This window comes from Pseudophryne corroboree, chromosome 8 (genome assembly GCF_028390025.1).
Source record: "Pseudophryne corroboree isolate aPseCor3 chromosome 8, aPseCor3.hap2, whole genome shotgun sequence".
In the NCBI taxonomy this organism is placed as follows: Eukaryota; Metazoa; Chordata; class Amphibia; order Anura; family Myobatrachidae; genus Pseudophryne; species Pseudophryne corroboree.
In genome coordinates, this window is record NC_086451.1 from 254,096,169 (window position 1) to 254,117,321 (window position 21,153).

The window sequence follows — 21,153 nt, forward strand, 5'->3', positions numbered from 1 at the left end:
AAGAATGGGACATAGCATATATGTGGGTTATGAAGTAGGGGGGGAGTGAAAGATAACACCTAGGCAGCAGACTTGGGGGAGTGCAGAGAGGATAGTAATAGCAAATGAAAGACAGAGGTGGAGAGGTGAAGGGACCCCTAGAGGGAGGTGGAGGCAATCAGCGGGGTGTATCTATCCCATGACCAGGCTGGCACTTGCCGGATGCGCTGGCCAAGGGGGATTGCCACTAGGAGAGGGTACTATAGGGGTGCCGACAGACAGGCTGGACCAGGGTGCCGGGGTGGACATGCTGGGCCCCTTCAAAAGCACTTGGGCCATAGTCTGGCAGGCTGAATGAAGATTATGTAGCCACGGGCTGTCTGTGCAGCAACATCAAGCCCGATATTAGACTGCCACTGTAAAAAAATGGTGGGCGACTGCCAGTATGATTATGTGAGCGGTGCGCCTGGCTACCTCCCCTCCTCCATCTGCAGTACTGACTCTGACTGGGCCGGGAGATGAGATGTCATGACGAGGAGAGCAGTACCAGTAAGGAGTCAGAGCTACCTCAGAAGCTAGAAACTTCACCATCTGAAAATTCTGCCCAGGGGTACGCCCGTCTATTGTGAGTGGCGTCTATTGCTATTTCTGTGGTTTCCATATACATATATATATATATATATATATACACACACACACACACACACACACACACACACACACACACACACGCACATACGGTGGATACTGGGCAGTATTTACAAATAAATCACACCAACTGTGGCACACCGATTACTCCAACATTTCAGATGTTTAATATACAGTAGTATCTTTCATCAGGGATAATACACAAACTACTATTACCTCACTTATACAGTTCCCAACCATCCCAGCTGGCTTACGGGCATGTGCGCAATGATGTCACACACGGACATCAGAGAAGGCGGCGGTACTGGCTGCCATAGAGACTATGGTGTACCATTACCAATTACATATGTAAATAATGAAAAGAGACACATAACAAAGAGCCTCTTGTAAAACAAATCCATAGTAGTATACATAAAGGAACTCCTGTGATCAGCATGAATAATAACCATAGAGTAATATATAAACCTTAATAAGTAAGTATTAAGCATAGTAAATAGAACATTAGTCCTGCAGCACAAGAAATACTGTAGATTTATCAAAAGCTAGCAGGACAGATATCACGAGCACTATATAATAAATAATCTATATTTACTGTACTATCACAGCCACCATGGCTAAAGTTTTATAAAATTGTATTAGTAAATATACTGTCCTTAATGTTGTAGGAAGAAGGCACAGAAAAAAATCTTAGTGCACTACAAATCACTGAACAGTAGTGATCAAATGATCAAGATAACAGCAAACTACTGTATTCTTGCTAAATCCAAAATGTAAAGTGAATAATGCCATACAGTAACTACAGATAAAATATCAGACAACATACGCGAATCAAAAGTCCAGAAATTTTCACAAAGAAGAAATAAAAGCATTTGCATGATCCTGGACTTTTAGATAGAAAATTAGATGGCCTTTATACTTGGCAGCCCAATTTCTTAAATTTCTCCCCTCTTGTGGCAATTTAGTAGTCTTGTGTCCTTAATGTATCAACAAATTCTTATCTGTGGTGATTAACGGACAATGGGGAAAATTAATTAAGCCTGGAGAATTGATAAAGCAGTGATAAAGAAGTGATAAGTGGAAGGTCATAACGCACTAGCCAATCATTACGTGTTTGAAAAATGGCAGTTAGGAGCTGATTGGCTGGTGCGTTATCACCTTACACTTATCACTTCTTTATCACTGCTTTATCACTTCTCCAGGCTTAATACATCTGCCCCACATTTTTTTTTTATGTTTTAACAATAACCTAAGAATAGCCTGACTAACAATAGCCTGACATCCTTACATAGAGCAACATTTTTTGTTCAGATCCTTCCGAAGGCTTTAAGCACTGCTCACATGTTCATGAAAGAGCCCTCTGTTTTGCCTGTTGCAACTCAAGGGATATCCTCGTTTAAGGAATTTTTGTAACATCACATCCATTTGTTTTTCAGCCTCACTATCACCGCTAGTGATACATCTTATTCTTAGGAATTGTGAAAACGGGAGGTCTTTTTTCATGGAAACAGGCTCCTCACATGTATTTAAAGTGTTTTTATCAATTGGTTTGTGATATATGCTAGTCCTTAATTGTTGTTTCTCCTTCTAGACCAAAACATTAAGGTAATATATAGTAGTATTGCTGCACTCGAAGGAAAATATAATCGTATCATACATTAAGTTAATCTGTATCTATATTGTAAACTCATCAGCAGTACCATCCCAGATCACCATAATGTCGTCAAGATAGCGGGTGAAAAATAAAAGTCTGTCAGAAAATGATGGATCTGCTATTCTAAACAGAACATATAGGCATTGGCGAAGGCAGGGCCATGTTAGAGCCCATTGCACAACCCAGATGTTGCATATAATGCCGACCATTGAAATAGAAGAAGTTATTGACAAGTGTTCTTTTCCAATAGGCATAAAAAAGGGAAAGTCTGGGCCCTTATACCTATTGTTATCTTGCAAAAGTTCTTTCATTGCCCATAGTCCCCTTGAATGGGGGATATTTGTATAAAGACTAACAATGTCAATACAGCTTAGTAGACAGACCTCCGGTAAATCAGTGTATGCTTGCGACTTGATTAACATATATGACGTGTCCTTTAAAAATGACGCATCCATCTGGATCACGGGATGGATGAAGAAATCAAGATATCTAGCAATAACACTGAAAAGTGAGTCTCAGGGAGCTATAATAGGGCAACACAGAGGGCACACCAAATTTTTATGCACCTTAGGCATGGTGTGTAGCAGACATGATGGGATAATCCACCATCAAAGCCTCCAATGTCATCTTGTCAATAGTTCGACATTCAAATGCAGACAACAAGAACAAATCAACTCCGGGTCATTCCCCAATTTCACATATGCTTTCTTGTCATTTAGTTGCCTATAGATAATTCATATAATTGACCACATCCTGTAACACAATTGCGCCTCCTTTGTCAGCAGGCCTTATTATTAAGAATTTATTTTCACTTAACTCTTTCAGGGCCGTAAATTCCTCTGCAGAAAGATTGTTTTTTAGGTCAGTGGAGCCAGAAGCAGCTTTTACTACAGTTGTTTCTAACATAGGACTGTAACAATTACTGCATTTCACCGCCTGTTGGGATGCCAGCGTCGGTGTGGCATAATGCGTAATGGGCATTACGGTGTGCGGCATATTGCATAATAGGAATTAGTGTGTGGCATAATGTGTAATGGGCATTACAGTGTGGCATAATGTGTAAAGGACATTACGGTGTGTGGCATATTGCATAATGGGAATTACGGTATGTGGCATAATGTAACATATATATGTAACATAGTAACATAGTATCTGAGGTTGAAAAAATACATTTGTCCATTGAGTTCAACATATTTTTGTTCTCCTATGCATGATGATTAGTTTAAAATTTTTGACTGATGCTGATGTCAGCCGTTGCATTTTATCCCTTTTTGTGGTAACTATAATGCGTGACTATGCCCCATAACCCTGGAAATCCTTATCCACTAGGAATTTATCTAACCCATTCTTAAAGGTGTTGACAGATTCCGCCATTACAACTCCCTCAGGCAGGGAATTCCAAACACGTATTGTCCTTACCGTGAAAAAGCCTTTATGACGTATTGTGCGGAATCTCCTCTCCTCTAACCTGAGCGAGTGTCCACGAGTCCTGTGTGTTGATCTGGCCAAAAACAGGTCCCGCGCAAGCTCTGTGTATTGTCCCCTTATATATTTGTAAATGTTGATCATATCCCCTCTTAGGGGTATATTTACTAAAATTCGTATTTGTACCAATTTGGAGTGAGATTCATCACGAATGACATCGAATGTGTAATTTTGCTACTTTTTGAATTGGTTACGCCTCATTTACTAAGCTGTCGTATTTGTATTTTTCATGTTTTCCGATGTCGATGTCATTCGTGGTTTTGTAAGGTAGAATGCGGCCGATTTTGTGGTTTTGCGGCCGTGTTATGAGGTTTTCTTACGACTGCGTCACATTTCGGTTACGGCAGTGTTTGTCCGTTCACGGACGCGTTTTTTTCCTAAGTTTCATTTTTGTCACTCGTCCGTGATTGGTTTGATTCGTGATGGAGGAGTGTCTGTGCACATTACTATAAAAATGCCCCAAACCGTCTGCACCTCGTGGGTTTAGCTAGTGGAGAGGTGAGAGGAAGGTGTGTTAGGAGTTGGTGAGTTTTTTGGAGTTTGTGGAGGATTTGAGGAGGGTTTTTTTTCGATTGTTGAGTGCTGTACTGTGTGTGTAAGTAGTCTTGTCATACTTGTTGTGTAGTTATTTAAAAGTCTGTCTAGTTTTTTGTCATTGTATATTTTTTTTTTTTTCACTTGTGTAGTTTTTTATTAGAGTTTTTCACAGGGACAAGGTAAAAGAAACAACAACATTAAATACAGAACAAAACAAGAACAACAAACAAAACAGAGGGGGGGGGAGGAAAAAAAAACACATTGCAGGAAAAATACAGTAATTAATACCATCTGTGTCACAGTGTCACATGGAAAAAGATAATAAGTGTCACGGCAACATCGCAAATTCAAATATGAAGCCTCTATTAGTCAGAGAATAGTGCTCCAGCTGTAGCCAGACGGGAGGTATTCCACCTATCCCACTTGCTAAAGTAATGGGGTAGGGTCCCTCTAGATCTATGTGTAAACCTCTCATGTCCTGACACCTCATTTACTAGGGCTCGCCAGTTGTACACATTGGGGGAAGAAGTAGCAAACCAGTTACGCGCTATAATCACCTTAGCTAAGGTAGTCAGGCAAAGAACATATTTGTATAGTGCCGGGCAGTAGGATTCCTCTAAGTCTAGCGCAAACATACATATAGTAGAAGAGAGGGGGGGCAGCGTAGGTTCAGTGAGCAGAATGTCCGCCCAAACTGCTTCCCAAAAGGCATGCACAGTGGGGCACAGCCATAATAGGTGCCAAAAAGTAGATTCAAGGGCACCACATCTGGGGCAGGTACTATCAGGCCGTAGGCCTGCTTTATACAAAGAAACTGGAGTTCTGTATGTCCTATGCAGAACAAAGAAATAAACCTGCTGATATTTGATACACTGAGTGGAGTATTTAAGTGAGCTCAGCACCTGTAGCCACTGGTCGTCTGCAATTGGGCCAATGTCTTGTTCCCATTTGAGTTTAAGTTGGTCAAATATAGTCGGACAGATGTGGGCATTCAGACTACTATATAAAATGGAAACTTGGTGTCTTGCACCTAAATTCCTAACCATATCTTTAATCGGGGAGTCAGAAATGGGCAGGGTGAGGCCCCAAACTGGGCCTGCACCGCATGGCGGAGCTGTAGATAGCGATAAAAGGATCTATTGGATATTTCAAGCTCCTCCTTCAGTTGTGCGAAAGACTTGAAAACACCATTATCAAACAGTTGCGAGACTGTGGTAAGGCCCGCCCCAATCCATATGTTGTCCTGTGAGAGCTGCAACAACTCCCTATATCTTGGATTGAACCAAAGTGGCGTGTCAGAGTCTGTGCCTTGCCATGAATAATAGGAGTGAGCCTGACGCCACACAAGTAGCGATTGTCGGAGCAAAGGAGGAAGACCAGCAGTAGAAGAGGCAGAAAGAAGAAACTGGAGAGGGGAGAAATGAGACCCCACACACTCGGCAAAGAATCTCTCAAATGTGAGACTATCCCTACTGAGAATCCAATTAGACAGGTGTGCAAGCTGAGCAGCTATATAATAGGCCCGGAGATTGGGAAAGCCCAAACCTCCATCCGATTTAGCCCTAACCAGAGCTCTCAGGGCAACCCTAGGCGTTTTGTCGCCCCAAACAAAGGAGGAAAGCACACTATCAATGTTAGTGAATATTTTCTTGGGGATATAAGTAGGAGAGTGCTGCAATAGATAAAGATACTTTGGTTGCATCACCATCTTAATAAGGTTAATGCGACCCATGACAGTAAGGGGAAGCTTCTTCCATACATGAACCCGTCGCTTCAGATCCACCGTGACCTGGTCAATGTTTTGATGTACAAAAGACTTAACATTAGGAGTGATCCAGACACCAAGATACTGAAAGCGAAGGGTCCAGGCCAAGGAGGACACATCTGGCAACGGGTCAGGAAGAATACCAGAGATGGGAAAGACAGTAGATTTATTCCAGTTGATAGTCAGGCCGGAGTAAAGACCAAATGTATCAACAATACCCAGAAGGGAGGTCAGGGAAGCATCAGGGTCTCTGAGGAACAAGAGCATGTCATCGGCATATAATGCAATGACATCCTCATGTCCGTCAATGGTGATGCCCCTAACATCAGGGGACGCTCTGATGAAACATGCCAATGGCTCTACAGCCAGGGCAAAAAGGGCAGGGGAGAGTGGGCAGCCCTGTCTGGTACCATGGGACAAAGCAAATGGGGACGTCACATAGCCATTGACAGATATTCGAGCCACGGGGGAGGAATAGAGTAATTGTACCCAGCGTATGAATTTGGGGCCAAAAGCAAACCGTCTAAGGACTTCCCACAAATACTCCCGTTCTACAGAGTCGAAGGCCTTGGCAGCATCCAAGGAAACTACCACAGCCCCCGACTCGGGGCGGTCCTCCAACTGCAGGTGACAAAACAGTCGCCTCAAATTTTGGAGGGTGGACTTGCCTGGCATAAATCCTGTCTGGTCATCATGAATGATCGAGGTGATAACACTATTGAGTCTAAGTGCCAGAATTTTGGCCAAAATCTTGACATCAGTAGGTAGCAATGAGATCGGGCGGTAGGACTCCGGGGCCGTAGGGTCTTTACCCGGTTTAAGGATCACCACAATAATAGCTTCGGACATAGAGGGAGGTAGACGAGCGCCCTCCAGCAATGTATTAAAGAGAGTCAAAAGATAGGGGACAAAGTATGCACGATATTGTTTATAAACTTCAACCGGTATACCGTCGCTACCCGGGGCCTTTTTATTAGGGAAGGAGGCAATAGCAGCCTCAACTTCCTCTGGGGTGATATTAGCATCCAAAATATCTACAGATTGTTGGGACAGCTGTGGCAGGGCAATGTCTGAAAGATATTGCTGTAGTTGAGTGGGGGTATAGGTGACTCTAGAGGCATACAACGAAGAATAAAAGGACTGGAAAACCTGGGCTATTTCAGGAGTGGCATATACCATTTCGCCCTGAGTATCACAGACCTGCTGAATGGAACCCCCCGTTCTCTCTCCCTGAGCCAGAAAGGCCAAGTAACTACCCCCCGTGTCCGATTGTGAATAGAGGGTGTGCTGGGAGAAAAGTAATTTGCGCTTTGATTTATCAAGCAAGTGGTCAGACCAGGCTTTCCTGGCCAAATCCCAACTTGCCCGATCATCAAGGGTGGTAGTAGTGAGGTAAGCAGATTCGGATTGGGAACAGGCAAGCTCCAGGCGCATCTCTTCCTCCCTACTAGATTTCTTGACATTAGCTATTTGTCGTATGAAGGAGCCCCGTAGTGAAGCTTTAAATGCGTCATGCTTAACCAGTGGATCAGAACAGGACGCATTATGAACCCCAAAATCACTCCATTCGCTAAGCAAGGCCTCGTGGTTAGTCAGCAAGGTCAACCAGAAGAGATTCAATTTCCAGAGTTTAGCCCCACAGGGAGGAACAGAATCTAGGACCACCAGCACAGGTGAGTGATCTGAGATTCCCCTCTGAAGGTACTGGACATCCAGTATTCTAGCAGTGAGATCAGGGGAGACGAGGGCCAAGTCTATTCTCGAGAACGAGTGAAAGCTGGCCGAGTGGCAGGAGTATTGGAGTTGTTTAGGGTGTCTCAACCTCCAAATATCCAGGAGTCCAAGCTCGGAAACCAACCTCGCGAACGGAGTGGGGGACAGAGGCAGAGGGTAGAGAAGGGGGAAGTTCAGCCCATCTATCTAAGACTTTATCCAAAACATTATTGAAGTCACCGATGCAAAGGACCGGAGCTGAGGGAGAAGTAGCAAGAAACGACATTGCCTACCTGAGTACCTCATTATTGTAGGGGGGAGGGACGTAGACAGCAAGTATGTGTAAAAGTGTACGGTTAACATAGGCCCTAAGAAATACATATCTGCCATATTGGTCAATTTGGCTATGAACTAAGTGGAAATTAACCGACTTCCGCACCAAAACTGAAACCCCCCTGGAGTTAGCAGAGAAGGTGGAATGATAGGAGAGACCCACCCAGGGCTTCCTGAGAGCCAAGGTTCTAGTACCAACTAGGTGCGTTTCGGAAAGGCATGATATCTGCCCTATACTTTCTCACCTGAGACAAAACCAGAGCCCGCTTAATGCGGTCATTCAGGCCCCTCACATTCCAGCCGAGTATGCGGAGTCCGTCAACCCCTGCAGCCATGGATACAAAAGAGAAAGGACAGAAGGAGAAAAAGGGCAAGGGGCAAATACGGAGAGGCAGGAGAAGAAGGAAATCCAAGGCAAGCAAGGCGCGCAAAAGAGAGGAACCCATAACGTAGAGGGGGAAGAAGCAAAGGGATCACTACGGCCCCCCGCCAGCACGCAGGCAGAGCATACGGAGAGCAGAAGGCATACATAGACGAAATCATGGACACATTACAGTTCGAGAAAAAAAATAGCACAGTGACACATAAAGCAATACATGTACAAAAAGAAGAACAAACCCAGAACATCCCAAACCCCCCCCCCCCCCCCTCCCTGCATATCCATCCCAAACTAGACACGCCTGGATCCCAAAAAACCCTAACTAAACTAAGGCTGAGAACCTATAACAGACCTGGCCAACCTGTGGCTCTCCAGATGTAGTGAAACTACACATCCCAGCATGCCCTGCCACAGTTTTAGCATTCCCTAATAGCAAAACTGTGGCAAGGCATGATGGGACTTGTAGTTTCACAACAGCTGGAGAGCCACAGGTTGGCCAGGCCTGACCTATAACAACCCCTAGGGAGTAAAGACAACTAATGCCTCTACAAAAAGGCTATATCCTAGCATTCAGCTCCTAGAAATAAAGATCATTCCCGCTACATGGTTAGGAGGAGTACAGAACCCAGCAGTCAACGCGACCTCTGAGGGAGAAACAGTCCCTAAATAGGGGGCCTGGGTCTGCGCTCCAGCCAGGCCTCCGCCTCTTGAGGGGTATTGAAGAAGTGTGTGGAGCCATCATACACCACCCTCAAACGTGCCGGAAACAACATGGCATATTGAATTTGATGGTCACGAAGCTTTCTTTTGACCAGTAGGAACTGCGTACGCGACTTCTGGACTTCCACGGCAAAGTCTGGGTAAACAGAAATATCATGGTTGTCAAATGTCAAAGAACCCTGTGTGCGGGCCAGCCGTAGGACTGCATCCCGGTCCCTGTAATGTAGAAAACGGGCTATGAAAGTGCGTGCAGGTGCGCCCGGGGGAGGAGCCCTGGCAGGCAATCGATGGGCCCTCTCCACAGAGAACTGAGGACCAAAGTCATCGCGTTGAAATAGACGGAGAAGCCATGTTTCGAGGAAGGATTCTGGGGAGGAGCCCTCCACTCTCTCCGGGAGGCCCACAAAGCGAACGTTATTACGACGCAGTCTTCCTTCAATATCGGAGAGCTTCGCCTTAACTGCCGACATCTGGGTTGTGAGGCTGGAAACTGTGTCTTTAAGAGGATTGGTGACGTCTTCTAGGTCGGAGATACCGTGCTCCGCCTCCCCCACCCGTTCACGAATCTTTTGCATGTCATGCCTGATTAAAGTGATATCCACCTGTACTTGGCCAATTTTATCCATGACTCTGGGGTAAATTTACTAAGATTCGTATTCTTCCCGATTTTGACCGAGATTCAACACGAATGACATCGAAAGTGTAATTTTGCAACTTTTTGAATTGATTACGACTAATTTACTAAGCTGTCGTATTTGTATTTTTTTGGTTTTCCGATGTCGATGTCATTCGTGTTTTTGTAAGGTATAATGCGGCCGATTTTTATGTTTTACGGCCGTATTCTGTGGGTTTTTTTACGAATGCGTCACATTTCTGTTACGGCAGTGTTTGTCCGTTCAATGGCGCGTTTTTTTCCTAAGTTTCGTTTTTGTCACTCGGCCGTGATTGGTTGTATTCGTGGTGGAGGAGTGTCTGTGCACATTAGTATAAAAACGCCCCAAACCGGCCGCACCTCGTGGGTTTAGCTAGTGGTGAGGAGAGAGGAAGGTGTTGTTGGAGTTGGAGAGTTTTGTTGAGTTTGTGGAGGTTTTGAGGCGAAGTTTTGTGATTGGTGAGTGCTGTACTGTGTGTGTAAGTAGTCTTGTCATACTTGTTGTGGAGTTATTTAAAAGTCTGTCTATTTTTTTGTATTTTGTATTTTAGTTACGTCTATAGTCATTGTTTGTGAGTGAGTGTTTGTGTGTGTGTGTGTGTGTGTGTGTGCGTGTGTGTGTGTGTGTGTGTGTGTGTGTGTGGTGTGTAGTGGTAGTGGAGGAGTGTGTTATTTGTTTTTTTTTCTCTGTTTTTTGTGGTTTCTTCTGATTATGTCACAGTCAGAGGTGAGTGTGGTGGAGGAGGTGAGTGAGGTGGAGGAGGTGAGTGAGAGGGAGGAGGTGAGTGAGAGGGAGGAGGTGAGTGAGAGGGAGGAGGTGAGTGAGGTGGAGGAGGTGAGTGAGAGGGAGGAGGTTAGTGAGGAGGAGGGTGAGGTTGCGGCTGCGCTTTCAAGTGATACTGATAGTGATGGTGTTGTGGCTCCGCAGCCACGCACCACTACAAAGACTGGCCGCAATGTGAAGTTTAGCTACTCAGAAAACATGGCTCTGGTGCGGGAGCTGATGAGGCATCATCGGCAGTTGTTTGGCCATGATGCTGCAAAGGTGTCGTCACGCAGGAAGAGTGTTCTGTGGGGGAAGGTCATTGCGGCTGTGAATAGTGAGGGTGTGGTGAGGCAGACCGAGGACACGTGTCGTAAGCGTTTCTACGACATAAAGCGCCGTGTCAAGGCGAAGATGGCCAAGGAGGCTAAATCGTCCCGCCAAACAGAGGGTGGACACCCCTTCCGTGCATCTTACCGTGATTGGGAGGAGCCTGTGCGTGCACTCATTCCGCCAGAAGTGGTTGGTGCCACTCATGTCCGGGATTCGGATCGGCCAAGGCAGGATGGTGAGTTATTTGTGTTATTTTTGTAACTATTTAAACATGTGTGCTTTGTCCTTAGTTGTCTGAAATGTCTTCTAGCTAATTGTGGTTGTCAGTTTGTTCATTCTTCTAATGTGTTGGTGATGTAGTGCAGGCCTGGCCAACCTGTGGCTCTCCAGCTGTTGTAAAACTACAAGTCCCATCATGCCTTGCCACAGTTTTGCTATTAGGGAATGCTAAAACTGTGGCAGGGCATGCTGGGATGTGTAGATTCACTACATCTGGAGAGCCACAGGTTGGCCAGGCCTGATGTACTGTTATTCTCAATTATGTTTTTTTGTTAATAATTTTTTTTAAAAATTTTCTGGTTGCCTTGGAGTTTTTCTGGTGTTTTATGTCAAAAGTAAATGTTTGTAGGTGTGTTTTCAAGAAGTTTTTTTTTTTTTTTTTTACAAAGGTTTTTTGTAAATACATTTCATAGCATTTATGTTTATTGTGTGTTGTTCTGGGTTGCCCTTTGTGTGCTTGATGTGTTTTTTAATGCATATTTGGTTGTGATGTTTCCAATTTTTTGCAGATATTTTTGTCTAGTGTTTTATTATTATTATTATCAAAAATTGGGACCTTAGCGTGCAATATTGTGGTTGTGTCAAGCTACGACGCTTTGGTTTTAAGTAGTATAATTGTTTGCATTATGCGCCTTTGTGTATGGTTTTTTTTGCGTAATTTTTGCTAATTTAAAGAATACACACCCAATGAAGTCAGGCAGAAAAGCACAAGCATCGTTTAGTTTAATTCTCATCAGGTACCACATATGTTTACATCACAATAAGGAATTTGCATAAACATATCACCAAAATAGTATGTTCATAAGGACATTCTTCATATTTCTACAGTACGCCAGAGAAGCAGCACAGCCAGGCCACAGCCAACACTGCCAAGAGATGCAGATGGTGGCAATGCCGGTAAGATTTAACTGTAAACACATATTCTGCAAACACATTGAAACACAAAATGTTAATGATTAACGAGGCCACCAAAGAGACGCCGTCTTGAGGCTCCAGCTCCAGCACCAGCATCACCACCCCAACGGCGCATCTCCGCAGTGTCGGCCGTGCCACCACTAGCTCTTTTGGCCAGCCCCCAAAGTGAGGATCCACAATCCCCTCAGTTGTCTGGTGAGTAAACATAACAATTACGTGTAAATAAGTAAACTAACAGTGGTGTAGATTTATTAACCTGGAGAAGGCATAAGGAAGTGAAAAAACACTGATATGTGCAAGGTGATAAAGGCAGCAGTACAAAATAAACACAACTGTTAATGTACATATTGGATCTGTTTGCCTTGTGCCTTTATCACCTTGCACATATCACTGGTTTTTCACTTCCTTATGCCTTCTCCAGGTTTATACATCTGCCCCACTGTTAGTACATAGAAAATAAAAATACACTAATGACCAGTCATCCTTGCAATAATCAACAACAACAAGCAGATGGTGTTAAGGTATTTTTAGATGGATAATTGTCAGATGTGATGTTGGCCATATCAACACATTTTTGTCACATAATTTTTGGAGTAAAAAAACAACATAAATGTTAAGTCTCATCCAATTGTATTGCATGGCCAACACCACTTTTAAACATAGGGCACCTTAATACTTTTTCATCCATTGTTAATGTGTACATTTTAGGCCACTATATTTGTTTACGTTTTTGCCAGACCACTGACTGCCTTGAACAATGTATGAGTGTATTGGTCAACACATTTATTGTATTGTGTGTGTTGTTCCAAAGGAAGCTTCATACCCAATATGTAAATGTAGTACTTTGTATTTGTTAGAGTTCTTCGTGTTTAAACAGTAATTATGGCTCTGAATCCTACTATTCCCCAAAAATTTAAACAACTGAGTAGTGAACGTTAGAAGCCACATATTTACAAAAAAAGGTGAGCAACATAGTTAAGTTTATGCCACAATCTATTTAGCAATTACAACATTAATATTAAGAAGTAATGCATGTTGACGTAAAGCTATAGTAAGACCAATGCTACATATTTACTAAATAGTGGCTGTCTTCAACCCCATACAGACCCAGCCATCATCACCGAGGATGACCAGCAGGAACGTGACCAGGAGACCTTCACACTCCACCTGCAGCCCATCGATCCGACTCAGCCAACCACGCAGCAGGACATACCCCAACCACCCCAAACATCCCACAGCCCCCAATTGAGCACAACACAAGTTGACACACAAATGGGCACTGAGTTTTGGAGCCGTTGGTCGTCACAACAGGCGCAACACTACGCGTGCCTCATCACCCACAGCCAATACCTGTCAAGTCTGCCCCATCATTTGCCTAGACTGAGTCGCAACTCAGGCAGACTTATAGTGCAGGTGGGCAGAATCGCTAATTCCATGGAGCAGATGAGGGCAGACAACTGCCAAATGCAAACAAACCTACAACGCATCCTGGATGATCAGCAGCGGCAGCAACAATCACTTATCCAGATCATACAACACAACCAAATGATCAACGACAACCTATCACGCATGATAGCTAACAACACTGCCGCTAATACTCAGCTCACAGCAAGCTTGAACAATCTAAGTCAAAGCCTTAGTGTGTTGGCATCACACCATGCCACATCTAGTTCTGGGACAACGACACCAAGCCACACCCCAGTTCATTCCCCAGTCCGACGCTCAAGTCGAACCCGCACCAACGAGCCAGCACAATCCTCGGCACCCAGCACACAAAAAAAATAATAATAATAATGATTGGTCAGAATATGTTGACCATTACAATGTTTTTTCTTTTTGATTTGTCACAAAAATGTATGTGTTAAAATTAATAAATTGTGAACACGCAATATGTGTATTGTTTAATTAGCTCCACAAACCACATGCACATTAATGTCTTGGGCCAGATGTGGATTGTTAGCAATATATTGCCTGCCCCTAGGTGTCCTCAGCTCAACATGTGTCTAATCTATGTCACCCAGCACATTGTCCATGGCCGCAAGATCAGATAAAGCTACCCTGACTGCATACCACTGCGACTCCTGGGTAGGGAAGCAGAGAGAGGCATCTATGTAGCCAGAGGCAGAACTCTGGGAGGCAACTGAGTCATCTGCCGCCGGGCTCCTGCTCTGAAGGGGGGCACCTTTCCTCCCATTCTGTGACACCATTGAATTTAGTTAATTGATAGCTGTCGCTGTCTTTTCAGTGGCCGACTTCCTCACTGGTCACTGCACTTTACAAATCACACCCTCTTTATTATACTGTAGATTCACATTTTACAATTGTCACACCCAGGATTAGAAACTACAACCTATTACACTGGAAGCAGACACCTTACTGATGAAGCTGTTTGCTCCTGTATAGGAAATATGAGAATTTTAACTATATGAAGATACTTCTCTGACAATTACACGTAACTTCATATAGTTAGAATTCTCATGCTTCCTCTACAGGAGCAAATAACTCCATTAGTAAAGTGTCTGCTGTTAGTGTAACAGGTCATGGGTTCTAATCCTGGGTATGACTGCTAAGAAATGTGTGATTTAAACACACACACACACACACACACACACACACACACACACACACACACACACACACACACAAACACATTTATCTTAATATAGGAAATAGGGGGGCACCAATATTTATCTTGCCTCCGGGCAACTGTGACGAACTTACGCCACTGTATGTAGCCATCCAAGACATCCAAAACCTGAGTGGCCATTCAAAAATTAAAGGTGAGTGTCATGACCTGTAATCAATACAATACTGTTTTCTATTACATTACAGAAGCACCACTTAGACATAGACGTGTATGTATGTTTTAACTCACCTGAATTAAATATTTTTAAAAGGTGGCCTGTGAGATACTAATTACATCGCCAGTCACAGGCTGGAAGCTGCCAGTAGCCATAAAGTGCAACACAGGCAGGAGTTTGTGCAGGCCTGAGACAGAGCGAGAGCGTACTGTCTCAGGGTCTAGGTTCAGTTTGACAAGGTCATACAGAGGGAAAATATTATTTACATTTAGTGTGAGCATCTGTATAACATGGTCATCTGCAATTTTGTTATCGTTTAAACGCCCACTAATAAAACAAGCCATGGCCAGCCTACGCGGAACATGTACAACCTGCTTACCCTGTTGATTTTCCTGGCCTGGATTTATTGTAGCCTCATGGAGCAGTGTCAGGTATCCCCCAGCAAACAAGACAGCAGTACTACACACAGTAGCAGCCATTTCAGATTGAGAGTGGTGAAAAATGTGTTGGGGCCCCTTTTAAAGGTCCAAAAAGTCAGGTGTGACTAATGTAGAATTGACAACACATGTAAACACGCTTTTCAAAAGCAGGTCTACTTTTTTTTAGGCTTTTTGTACGATTAGTAATTTTTTGCGGCCGCAATTCCATTTTCACGGTAGAGATTTCAAATACGAATGCTTAGTAAATGACCGAGTTCTATATCTAAACAGCCGCGTTTGACCGATGGTGTATTCATTCGTATTTTTACTACACAGCCGTAATAAAAATACGAATGCCCTCATCACTGCCGAGATTTGTTCTTAGTAAATTCCCGAGGTGACACTTTGAAGAAAAAACACCAAATCGGTCAAAATCGGGAGCTTAGTATAATATACCCCTTAGTCTCCTCTTTTCCAAAGTAAACATGCCTAGCCTTTCAAGCCTTTCCTTGTATTCCATCGTCTCCATGCCCTTAATTATTTTAGTCACCCTCCTCTGAACCTTTTCTAGCTCCAGGATATCCTTTTTGTAGTACGGTGCCCAGAATTGTACACAGTATTCAAGGTGCGGCCTCACTAGTGATTTATATAACGGGAGTATAACACCCTCGTCCCTTGCATCAATTCCCCATTTTATGCATGCTAGTATCTTATTAGCCTTTTTTGCTGCCATCCTACTTTGGGAACTGCTGCTTAGTTTGCTATCAATGAGAACACCTAAGTCTTTTTCCAGTACAGTATCCCCTAATGTTACCCCATTCAGTTTGTAGGTTCTGTTAGGTCGTTAATGAAAATGTTGAACAATAGCGGTCCTAATACCGAGCCTTGTGGCACACCACTTAACACTTCAGTCCAATTTGAAAGAGATCCATTAACCACAACTCGCTGATCTCAGTTATCTAACCAATTCTTGACCCAAGTGCATATATTGCTTCCTAGCCCTATTTCTTGTAGCTTATAGATAAGTCGCATGTGTGGTACTGTGTCGAAAGCTTTGGCAAAGTCTAAAAAGATTACATCCACGTTTTTACCCTGATCGAGGTTTGCACTTACTGTTTCGTAAAAACCAAGTAAGTTGGTTTAACAGGATCTGTCCTTCACGAATCCATGTTGATTCCTTTTAATGATTTTATTGGCTTCAAGGAACTTCTGAATACTATCCCTTAGAATACCTTCCTGAACTTTCCCCACTATAGATGTAAGACTAACTGGTCTATAGTTACCCGGTTCAGCTTTACTTCCCTTTTTGAATATAGGCACTACTTCCGCTATACGCCAGTCTTTGGGAACCATTCCTGATATAACTGAATCCTTAAAGATCAAAAATAGCGGTTTTGCCAGTTCAGAGTGAAGTTCTATAAGAACCCTTGGGTGAATTCCATCAGGACCCGGTGACTTATTAATCCTTAAATGTTTTAATCGGTCACAGACTACCTCCTCACTTGAATAAGTACTTATCAGAGGGATATTCACATTATTGAGATTGTGTGTCAGTCCCTGAATTGGGTCCTCTCTAGTAAATACTGTTGAAAAAAATTCATTAAGTATGTCTGCTATGTCATTATCGCTTTTGATTAAGACTCTCAACTTGTCTTTTACATGGCCAATACTCTCCTTCTTTAATCTCCTGCTATTAATGTATTTAAAGATTTTTGGGGGATTTGATTTGCTTTCCTTAGCTACTCGTTTTTCTGTTTCTACTTTAGCCGCTCTTATTTCTTTTTTTTTTTATTTCATATTTTGTTACAGTCTTTATAGTGCTGAAATGATTCTGCATTCCCATCAGATTTGAATTTTTTAAATGCTCGCCTTTTCTTGCCGATAAGTTCCTTTATTTTTTTATTAAGCTACATCGATTTATTATTATTAATCCTTTTTTTGCTGCTCGTAGGAATAAATTTGAGAGTATTTTTAACTAGTAGTGATTTTAATACAACCCATTTCTCTGTAGTATTTTTTTCTAGAAACAAACCTTCCCAATCAATATCCTTTAAAGTTTCCCTCATCATTTCAAAGTTGGCTTTGCTAAAGTTTAGAGTCCTAGTTGAGCCAGGATAGGACTGTTTATGATAACTTATATTGAATGTGACCATATTGTGGTCGCTGTTTCCTATGGGCTCCACCACTTTAATATCTGATACCAATTCCCCATTGTTTGTTAATACCAGGTTTAAGATTACATTGTTCCTGGTGGGTTCCTCAATTAGTTGAACTAAGTAGTTATCATTAAGTGTGTTTAAAAACCTATTACCCCTAGCAGTATCACATGAATCGTTTTTCCAGTTTATCTCTGGATAGTTAAAATCTCCCATCACTACTATGTCTCCTACTCCTGCTGCTCTTTCAATCTGCTTCAGTAACAATTCCTCGTCAGATACATTAATACCAGGCGGCCTGTAGCATACCCCCAATACTAACTTTTTTATTCCCTTTTCGTCACATGCAATTTCTGACCACAGCGTCTCGACCGTATCTACAGTCTCCTCCTGCAAATCTTCCTGTCCATCAGGTTTTAAAAATGGTTTTACGTAAAGACACACCCCACCACACCTTTTATTATTTATTTTATTTATTAAATTGAATTTAATAACAAAATTTAAAATGAGAATATTCCATTATTTCCACAAATGGATAATCAATAAATGATGTTACAATCCAGGATTCTATGAAGGTGGCTTCCTACCAGAAATCAGACAATGGAAGTGCTCTTAAAGAAAGCTGTATAGATGTTCCGAATCCCCGGGAAAGAGTCAGCTCCTATAATGGGCACCCCGTCTTTGTCCACGTCTAGTCAGTCTGCCGTTGTTGTTTCCTTCTTTTAGCCAACGCGTTTAAATCAGTTCACTGATCTTTGTCAAGGCATGTGAAATTGATTGTCAATCAGTGTTGCTTCCTAAGTGAACAGTTTGATTTCACAGAAGTGTGATTGACTTGGAGTTACATTGTGTTGTTTAAGTGTTCTCTTTATTTTTTTGAGCAGTGTATACATATATACATATATACATATATATAGATATATATAGATATATATAGATAGACATATGGGTTCAGTATGCACTCCCGATGGCTGGGATACTGATGGTCTGAAGACCGACATCAGCATCCTAGCTATTAAAATCTCGACACCCCCGCAGTTAACCCCCTAAACTTCTCCTATTCCCTGCCCTAGCTCTAACCCTCCCTTGTGGGTATTTTGACACCGGAAATCCCACCTCTGTTGGCCTTTTGATGCCCGTATTATGGCCGCTGGTTGGGATTCTGGCATAGGTATTTTGGCCGCCGGGATCCCAGCCGGCGGCTTTTTAACTGCATTATATATATATATATATATATATATATATAAATAGCGGTAAGGTTCGGCACTCAGATGGGTAAATGACAAAATACTTGCTGCGGTGCCCTCTGCGATCTGTAGCAAGATCCATGCAATAAGAAGAGGAAGTCAGCGGCACTCAGCAGTGGAAATTATGAAATAAAGTGGCTTTATTAGAGTCCTACGCCGTTTCGGGGACTACACCCCGTCTTCAGGGACAAATCATACACGATTTGTCCCTGAAGACGGGGTGTAGTCCCCGAAACGGCGTAGGACTCTAATAAAGCCACTTTATTTCATCATTTCGACTGCTGAGTGCCGCTGACTTCCTCTTCTAATTATATATATATATATATATATATATATATATATATACAACTCACAGCTCCGGCACTCCAGACGTCCCTTAGGACCTACTTGCAGCGGTGCCTTCCTCCGGGGGGTCACCCCAATGTACAACGAAGAATAACGAGGCGGCACTCGGAGACTTGCAAAAACTTCAAACGTGTATTAGGTGCTGTCAACGTTTCGGGGACCACCTCCCCTTCGTCAGGATAACTACAACAATGTGTAAGACAATCTTATATAGTGATAAACTTACCCCCCTTCACATGCTCCCACACGTGCGTTCTCCCCTGGCCACGTCACTTGGGTTTCCCGTTCGGCGTCACCGCTCGCATCAGCGGAACCGGAAGTGACGACGCGGCTCCCTCCTGCGTGGCCATGGAGACGCTGTAAACAAAACAAAGTATGTAAAAGACACTCGTGCCTAATTAAAAGATTCTGATAATACATACATTATACATAAACAAATGTGCATGATAGTGCTATTAAGAGCCAGCAACACTTTGGCAATATGCAATAAACAATTTGAAAGTGACTTTTAAGTGATCGTGCATAAAGCACTAATTATACATAGATCTGTGTCTATCGGTGTCACATACTGAATCAACATACTACACTGTGTACATGATATATATAGAGAACTAATGACCAGAGAAGCTGAGACATGTCTAAAACAGAGTATGTGCCGTGTCAGTACTATCCATACTCCTGTTCAAAGTGTCTATGTATGAGTCTCAAATGTCTGTAACACGTGAGCCTGACTCAATTGTTGTACCCCCTAAAATCGGTCTACACTCATATATAGACATGGCCTACAAGGGTGAAAAATCTGAACATACCATCATTGTCCTAACCTGCTCTCTTTAATCACAAGAAGTTAATGAGCCCAAGACTGTCATTAAGCCCGCCCGGTTTAAGGGTATTGAGTCTATGTATCCACATATATATATCGTTATATATATATATATATATATAGAGCTTTTACCAGCACCTTGAAAAAAATAAGATTTTAAACCTACCGGTAAATCTTTTTCTCCTAGTGCGTAGAGGATGCTGGGGACTCCGTAAGGACCATGGGGAATAGACGGGCTCCGCAGGAGACATGGGCACTAAAAAGAACTTTAGATATGGGTGTGCACTGGCTCCTCCCTCTATGACCCTCCTCCAGACCTCAGTTAGAGAAACTGTGCCCAGAGGAGATGGACAGTACGAGGAAAGGATTTTTGTTAATCTAAGGGCAAGATTCATACCAGCCCACACCATCCACACCGTATAACATGGAATATACGAACCAGTTAACAGCATGAAACAAAACAATATCAGTCTGAGACTTAACCCTTAAGTAAGCAAAAACTATATACAAGTCTTGCAGATGTAGTCCGCACTAGGACGGGCGCCCAGCATCCTCTACTGACTAGGAGAAAAAGATTTACCGGTAGGTTTAAAATCTTATTTTCTCTTACGTCCTAGAGGATGCTGGGGACTCCGTAAGGACCATGGGGAAGATACCAAAGCTCCAAAATGGGCGGGAGAGTGCGGATGACTCTGCAGCACCGATTGAGCAAACATGAGGTCCTCATCAGCCAGGGTATCAAACTTGTAGAACTTCGCAAAGGTGTTTGAACCCGACCAAGTAGCAGCTCGGCACAGCTGTAATGCCGAGACACCTCGGGCAGCCGCCCAAGATGAGCCCACCTTCCTAGTGGAATGGGCCTTTACAGAATTTGGCAACGGTAATCCAGCCGTAGAATGAGCCTGCTGAATCGTGTTACAGATCCAGCGAGCAATAGTCTGTTTCGAAGCAGGAGCGCCAACCTTGTTGGCTGCATACAGGACAAACAGTGCCTCTGTTTTCCTAACCCGAGCCGTTCTGGTCACATAAATTTTCAATGCCCTGACCACATCAAGAGACTCGGAATCCTCCAAGTCCCGCGTAGCCACAGGCACCACAATAGGTTGGTTCATATGAAAAGAAGAAACCACCTTGGGCAAAAATTGAGGACGAGTCCGCAACTCCGCTCTATCCACATGGAAAATCAGATACGGGCTTTTGTGAGATAAAG